This window comes from Neoarius graeffei, chromosome 24 (assembly GCF_027579695.1).
Source record: "Neoarius graeffei isolate fNeoGra1 chromosome 24, fNeoGra1.pri, whole genome shotgun sequence".
Taxonomy (NCBI): Eukaryota; Metazoa; Chordata; class Actinopteri; order Siluriformes; family Ariidae; genus Neoarius; species Neoarius graeffei.
The window spans coordinates 24,124,533-24,132,340 of NC_083592.1; positions in this window are offsets into that span (position 1 = coordinate 24,124,533).

Here is a 7,808-nt window from a genome sequence, read left to right on the forward strand (position 1 = left end):
GAGCTGCAGTCTAACCTGAACCCATATCGTGTACACACACGGACTTGTGAATTAAAGAAGTTTACTGTTATTCGACTGGACTAAAACACACGTCGACTGTTTTTATAGCCATCTAGTAACGTTTAATAAAGATTATTTTCTTATAAATTTTGATCGTTCCAGAAGATCCCCTTAGTAATATTAAATACACATAAGCAGACGGCTTTATGTTTCTTCTTGCTTAACATTGGCTGTATGACTTGCATTTCTTTCCTGCAACCTGTTTAATGAACTGTAGCCATGGCAACAAAAAAGAAGAAACCAGACACTGGAACAAATAAAACACATTGGTCATCAGCACCAACAACTGTAAAATATCCTCCAGAGCTTAATTCATCCCTTCATTTTCACACATATTGCAGTCTTAATATATTTGTGGTGGCCTGGGAAATCTCTTAACATTGTCAGGGGTGTGTGTGTATATATATATATATATATATATATATATATATATATATATATATATATATATATGTATATATGGCCTAGTTTGGAGAAACAACTTTTAGTTGCATACAAAACCCTGTTCAGTCAACATCAGTTCAGTCAATTATCTAATCTCCTTCCTGTTTTAAAACAACATCAGAGTGCAAAAGCAGATACTACTTCTAGACTTTCTGTAAAGCTAGCTCTTCTGAATGTTAGATCACTTTTAAACAAGTTATTTTTAATTAATGATCTTATTTGCAAACACAATCTTGATTTTTTGCTTCTAACTGAAACCTGGCTGGATCAAGCAAATAGTGCTTCCACCCTTATTGAAGTAGCTCCCCCAAATTTTAATTTTTTGAATGTTACCTGACAAGGGAAAGGTGGAGGGATCGCAAATATATTCAAAGTCTCTTTTCAATGTAAACAATCCTCACTTGGTAATGTTATGTCCTTTGAACACTTATGTGCACTTGTTACATGCTCTCCTAACATATTATTATTAACTATTTATAGGCCTCCGAGACATTCAGCCAAAGTCTTTCTTGAAGAGTTTGGTGAACTGTTATCAGTCATTTGCTTAGAGTTTGATTGTCTTATTATATCTGGGGATTTTAACTTGCATGTAGATAATACTGATAACATTTATGCCAAAGAACTACTTGCAATTATTGACAACTTCAACCTAGTACAACACGTACAGGGGCCGACCCACTCTCGTGGTCATACTCTTGACCTAGTCATCACAAAGGGTCTTACTGTTTCTAATACTGTTGTTGACCTGGCCTTATCCGATCATTTCTGTGTTTTCTTTGATGTTTCTATGTCTCCTCACATTCAGAACAGCTCAACGACTATGGACCCTTTTCACGTGACGTCACGACAAACGCGGCCGCCATTTTGGACATGTACTACCAGTAGTTTACCACAGCCAGCATTGAGGAACGGCAGCAAAGAAAGTGTTTATTTTCAGCAAGACTTCCATCATGCCACTATATTGTTGTGCACCTGGATGTAGTAACCATCAACAAACAAGGCAAGGGTTATCATTTTATCGGATCCCGACGTAGAAGATGGATAGCGGCCATTAACAGATTGGCAGCCCTCGGCATACCAGCGCTTGTGTAGTGACCACTTTGTTGGAGGTAAGACGAATAAAATTAGCCAGAAAAGGCATTACATTGCTGTTAACATTCTGTGGCGGCGAGTGTGTAACCAAATAGGCTAAAATAACCCATTGTAACCTCTTTGTTCTTCTGTAGTAGCTATTAGCTAACGACATTAGCTAGCGTTGTGTTCCTTTGCTGTTGGTAGACTGTAGGACAGATCAGAGGCAGTGTTCTACAAACAGCGCTTAATTTGAGGGGGAGCAAGCCGGAGCGCGCTCCGGAACCTCGGGCGTTGGCTCCGGCAGCTATTTACACTGGATCCAGTGATCCGACACCTCTCTTGACTATGTAACAAAAAAAAAAAAAAACGATTGTCTTTAGGCTTGCCATCCTTCCACTTGCGAGTGGTAAGTGATCTGCGCTGGGATCACACACACAGCGGCTCAGTCCCGAATCGTGGCTCGTGCACTTCACTCGCGCGCTCTGTGAGCTGCGCAGGGCCGGAGTGCGCACCCTCCAGAGGGCACTCGCTGTTCAGGGCGGAGTGATTTGGAGCGCAGGATGCCTGCGGAGCCGAGCGTATCCGTGTATTGGTGTTGCTGTGTGCAGACGAATCGTGTATTAGGCCGAATCCCATTTCACCCCTTGGACCAACCCCTTGGCCCTTCCCCTCCATTTTGCGCGTTCACGTGAAGGGGTAGGGGTATCCCAATCCCAGTTAACGCGGAGGGGGAGGGGAAGGGGTAGGGCTTCTGTACCCCTCCAAACGGAGATTTTCCAGGAGCTGACTCCGAACGAAGGGGTTTGAGTGATTTCCCACAATGCCATGCGGATTTCAGCGAGATTTCATGCGGATTTCAGAAAGATGGCGGTTCCCGCGGCGAAAGATTGTCATAAATGTATTTTCTCCATTATTTACGTGTTTTAAGTTGTTATCCAGAGGAAACACGCCGCTTGATTCGCTTTCGAGCTGAGAATGAGCAGCGATTTCTGAAATCCAAGCTGCTGCTAAAAAGCTTTGGGAGTGAGTATTGTTTTCGGTTGCTTGACTGCGTACGTTTTGTTCTGTTATTCTCGCTTTTATTGTTTACATGAGTGTTCTGACACCTCATTCTGTCGGATGTGGTGCACGAAGCGCCAAAGATATCCCATTCAGTGGTGTTAGTTAACAAATCACACCCTGCCAGCAGAGATTTCTGGCTCTGACTGTAGCGGCTGGTCGCAGCCAATGACGCATTTGGTCGCGTTTTGCTAACGTAAACGCTGACGGAGGTACGCGATGACGTATGCGATCGTTGAAGGGCTATCCCAATACGTAAGGGTTGAATTTCAAGCCCTATCCCTTGTAGCTCAGTTTCAAGGGGAAGGGCCAAGGGGAAGGCGGAGGGGAAGGCGGAGGGGTAGGGGTAGAAATTAGAATTGGGATTGGGCCTTAGTGTTGCTGTGTGCACGCTAATCGCTTTTAAAAACGTTAATCTGATGATCCGCTGATACGGTCTAATGTAAACATGGGCTAAGTGTTCAAAACAAGAGGAACATGTATTTGTCTCTTAAATCCAGGCCATTCCCTGTAATCTCTAACAGCGGTTGGAGAAAGTTATGGCAAATAGCGAGTGCACAAACCATAGAAGGGAAACTGTACACAGCGCCAGGGCAGTGTGATGGTATGTCTACTTTTAGATTGTGTTAGCTTATCAATGAACACACTCGTCACTCGACGAGTTTCACGTCTTTACGACGAATACTTAAATGTGTGTTAGGTATTATTGTTGCAGTCTAAGCAGTCATTGTAGCAGCTAGATGAGCGAGAACCGAAAAGGTCTGTGCCATAAACCGTTATTTCTGTACGGCGTTGCTAATGTGTCGTTACTGTTGTTATTTCTCCCTCTGCTCGCCCTGTAAATGCCCTACGTCGCTGGATAGCGAAGATGTTTTCTGCATCTCGCTCCTTTTTCTTGTATGTTCTCCGTTTGTCGCCTTCCTTGCATTCAAACCAATTCGAGCCGAAGTCCGCTACATGTCCAAAATGGTGGTCGCGTTTACGAAGGTCACGTGACTGAAAAGGGTCTATAGGTAGCTGCCAACTACAATAAAATTAGCTAACTAAAGTAGAATATGTCAACAGCTTGGTAGCTAATAGTAATTACTTGTAACTTTCTGACAAGTAATCTACTCACTCTCAAGGTAACCTAAACATAATCAAGAGTCATAAAAGACAACACATGTGCTCTCTTTGAGCAAGCTCTCTCTCAGAACTCAACCAAAATGTCAGACTCTGTAGATGATTTACTGGAATTTTTTAATTTAAATATGACCCAAATTATGGATGATATTGCTCCATTCAAAATCAAGAGTCAATGATAAGCAGAAAGCACCATGGAAACAGTACCCGGCTGTTAAACTGCTAAAGAGAGAATGTAGAAAGACTGAAAGAAAATGGCGCAAATCTAAACTTCACATTCATTATCAAATCCATAAAGAGATGCTTTGTAATTATAATTATGAAATTCGTAAAGCAAGACAGTCTTTCTTCTCCAACATCATCAGCAGGAATATGAATTAAAGCCGCAAGCGGCCTCGACGGGCCCTCGCGCCAGCGGCCAAGGGGGGCGGGGGCATGCGTCCCTGCGAAAAACCTTCCACAGCTTCTGCGGCAAGAGACATTACTCCCACAATGGCGACAAAGCACAGAATTGGACACATGGCAACAATAGGGTCTCGCACTTCGTGCGTTGTCGACCATGGCAAGCGCCTCAATAAGGGTCTTGAAAAGAGTTTGCTTGCCAAGTTTGACAAATCAGAAGCTGCAATATCATTTTTGCCATAATCAGCACCCCCAGGGGCGAAAGTGCACAAAATTTGGCGTATATGTCAGGTGAGCTATGAAGAGTTTGCGAATGAAGTTTGATGACAATTGAGTAAATAGAAGATGAGATATAGATTTTTGAAGAATAAATTTTTTGGTTTTTCCCATGTCAGTAGGTGGCGCTATGCTGTACATGAGCGATTATGAGTTGGAAAAATAAGTGTCTACAACAGCAACGAACAATCACAAGGTAGTGGTGTGAAGGAAAAGCATTATGGAATTATTTACCAAAAACCCGTTTTGGAGCAATTGCGTGGGCCAAAAACAGCGCCCCCCATGGACGAAAAATCCCAAAATGTGGTATACATGACATGGGAGGTAGTAAGAGGGTGGCCGTGAAGTTTGACCAAATTTGAGGAAAGATTGGATTTTTTGCCCAAAAATAGCGCCCCCAGTGGCGAAACATCACAGAAATTGGGTCACATGTCAGAAGCCCAATGAGTGATTTGCGTGTGAAGTATGAGCAGTGTTGAGCAATTAGAAGATTTGTTATGAATTTTTAAGCATGTAAAATTCTGCATTGAAAAATGATTGACGTAAAACTTCTGAACGGTTTACCCTACGTGAAACGTATTTAGCAAGTTTTGTCAGCCATGTCTGTAGATGATGCGTATCAATTTTGGTGACGTTCCTATGAACGGTCTAGGAGGAGTTGCGCCGTCTTCGTGGCCAAGCATTTTGCACAAAAGTGACATTACCTCACTTCCTGTAGGGCGTGGCTAATGCATTGGCATTACATTTTTGTCCGGCTTGGTGAGATACATATGCGTACCAAAGGGCATGCCACTACTACAAACTACATGGCAACCAGGCACCTTAATGCGAGAGGCAAAAATCACAACACGTTAGGGGGCGCTATAGAGGCCCTGAGGCCCGCCTGGATCTGGGCTTCTGGTTCTCAGTAGCGGTGGCAGTCTAAGAAAAAGGAGCCAAATTTCGAGCGTTGTTGACCATGGCAAGCGCCCTAATAAGGGTCTTGTAAAGAGTTTGCTTGCCAAGGTTGACAAATCAGAAGCTGCAATATCATTTCTGCCATAACCAGCACCCCCAGGGGCGAAAGTGCACAAAATTTGGCGTATATGTCAGGTGCGCTATGAAGAGTTTGCGTATGAAGTGTGATGAAAATTGAGTAAATAGAAGAGGAGATATAGATTTTTGAAGAATAAATTTTTTGGTTTTTCCCATGTCAGTAGGTGGCGCTATGCTGTACATGAGCGATTATGAGTTGGAAAAATAAGTGTCTACAACAGCAACGTACTGTCACAAGGTAGTGGTGTGAAGGAAAAGCATTATGGAATTATTAACCAAAAACCCATTTTGGAGAAATTGCGTCGGCCAAAAACAGCGCCCCCCATGGACGAAAATTCCCAAAATGTGGTATACATGACATGGGAGGTAGGAAGAGGGTGGCCGTGAAGTTTGACCAAATTTGAGGAAAGATTGGAATTTTTGCCCAAAAATAGCGCCCCCAGTGGCGAAATAGCACAGAAATTGGGTAACATGTCAGAAGCCCAATGAGTGATTTGTGTGTGAAGTATGAGCAGTTTTGAGCAATCAGAAGATTTGTTATGAATTTTTAAGCATGTAAAATTTTGCATCGAAAATTGATTGACGTATAACTTCTGAACGGTTAATCCTACGTGAAACGTATTTAGTAACTTTTGTCAGCCATGTCTGTAGATGATGTGTATCAATTTTGGTGACATTCCTATGAACGGTCTAGGAGGAGTTGCGCCGTCTTCGTGGCCATGCATTTCGCACAAAAGTGAAATTACCTCACTTCCTGTTGGGCGTGGCTAATGCATTGGCATTACATTTTTGTCCGGCTTAGTGAGATACATATGCATACCAAATGGCATGCCACTACTACAAACTACATGGCACCCAGGCACCTTAATGCGGGAGGCCAAAATCACAACGACTTAGGGGGCGCTATAGAGGCCCAGAGCCCCGGCCAAGTTTGGGCTTCTGGTTCTGAGTAGCGGTGGCAATTCTCGGAACTGGTGCCAAATTTCGTGCGTTTTCGCCCATGGCAAGCGCCCCGAAAATGGCCCAACAGCGGAGAAAAATAAAGAAGAAGAAGAAGACGGAAGAAGAAGAAGGAGAAGAAGAAGACGGAAGAAGAATAATAATAGTGAACTCTTACAAGAACAATAGGGCCTTCGCCCATAGGGCTCGGGCCCTAACAATGCCCGTGTGCTATTTTCAACAGTAGAGAAGCTAACTAATCCCCCACCACAATTAGCACCTGAACTTCTCTCAGTTAATAAATGCAATGAGTTTGCATCCTTTTTCAAAGGTAAAATTGATAAAATACGGCAGAATATTCCTCATAATATATCTCAGTTGCAAAAAATTGAAAAACTGCAATTACCAATGACACAGATAGATAACTTCAACACAATGTCAGAATTTTGTTTAATTGATTATGAGACTCTTGAAAAAACTGTACAAAATCTCAGTTCCTCAACATCTGAATTGGACATTCTGCCCACCAACTTTTTTAAGTCTGTTCTTCATCTTATAATTACAGATGTGCTTCAAATTATAAATACATCCCTGGAGACTGGTGTTGTTCCCGTGTCCCTAAAAAAAGCCGTTGTAAAGCCCCTTCTTAAAAAAATAATCTGGATCCTTCAGTATTAAATAACTACAGGCCAATATCAAATTTACCGTTCATTGGGAAAATCCTTGAAAAAATTGTCTTCAATCAATTAACTGCCTTCTTGATAGCAAACAGCCATTTTGATAATTTTCAGTCAGGATTTCGTGCCAATCATAGCACTGAAACAGCGCTGATTAAAGTTATAAATGACATACGTCTTAATACTGATGCAGGCAAAACATCAGTCCTGGTATTACTGGACCTCAGTGCAGCTTTTGATACTATTGATCACAACATACTGCTATATCGACTTGAACACTGGGTTGGATTGACTGGTAAAGTTATCAATTGGTTAAATTCATACTTAAAAGATAGAAGCTTCTCTGTTACCCTGGGAAATTGTTCCTCAACGTCAATGTCCTTGACCTGTGGTGTCCCCCAGGGGTCGATTCTTGGACCATTACTTTTCAACCTTTATATGCTCCCACTTGGGCAAATTATCAATAAAAATTCAATTTCGTATCACTGCTATGCAGATGACACCCAAATTTATTTTGCTCTATCACCTAATGATTATGCCCCCCTTGAATGTCTCTACCAGTGTATCGATCAAATCAATAGCTGGATGTCACAAAATTTTCTTCAGCTGAACACAGATAAAACAGAAGTAATTCTATTTGGAAAAAAAGATGAAAGACTCAGGATTACCACTATTCTTGACACAAAAGGGATTAAAACTAAAGAAATGGTTAAAAATCTT